A 642-nucleotide genomic window follows, 5' to 3' on the forward strand; every position below is an offset into this window, starting at 1 on the left:
CTCGATATTTGTAACTGTAAATTACGAATCGAATTATCTTTATATTTATCTGGTTTTTTCAAACGTTTCCATCATTATACTTTAACATTTTTGAAATGTTTGATAAATTAGCAAACTTGTTATTTTATCGAACGCTTTTAGGGTCCGGTTCCGGTGAAGTGGATGGCCATCGAGTCTCTAGAAGATCACATTTACACTACGAGGAGCGACGTGTAGGTTACTTTTCGCATTCGATACACTCTCGCTCATTGAAAAGTAAAATTTTTTTCCATTCGTGTAGGTGGGCNATCGAACGCTTTTAGGGTCCGGTTCCGGTGAAGTGGATGGCCATCGAGTCTCTAGAAGATCACATTTACACTACGAGGAGCGACGTGTAGGTTACTTTTCGCATTCGATACACTCTCGCTCATTGAAAAGTAAAATTTTTTTCCATTCGTGTAGGTGGGCATTCGGTGTGGTGCTGTGGGAAATCGTTACTCTAGGTAAGTACAACGTAGAGTACGGTTAACGCGGATTTTCGTCGGAACATCCTTTAATAATCCATTTTCGATTTAGGAGCATCTCCTTATCCGGGTATCCTTCCCGAACGTCTCTTCCATTTGTTGAAAGTCGGATATCGAATGGAGAAACCCAAATCTTGTT

General features: G+C 40.4%; 1 long non-coding RNA gene across 1 annotated transcript; it reads left to right on the top strand.

Annotated features, from left to right (window-relative positions):
• The first annotated feature begins 302 nt into the window (after positions 1-302).
• LOC111617583 lies at positions 303-642 on the top strand. The gene is made up of 3 exons (XR_002755441.1): positions 303-373; positions 442-482; positions 556-642. It is a non-coding gene; the product is annotated as an uncharacterized LOC111617583 (long non-coding RNA).

Source organism: Centruroides sculpturatus, unplaced genomic scaffold (genome assembly GCF_000671375.1).
Source record: "Centruroides sculpturatus isolate CEXI.00-Female unplaced genomic scaffold, Cexi_2.0 scaffold7449, whole genome shotgun sequence".
NCBI lineage: Eukaryota > Metazoa > Arthropoda > Arachnida > Scorpiones > Buthidae > Centruroides > Centruroides sculpturatus.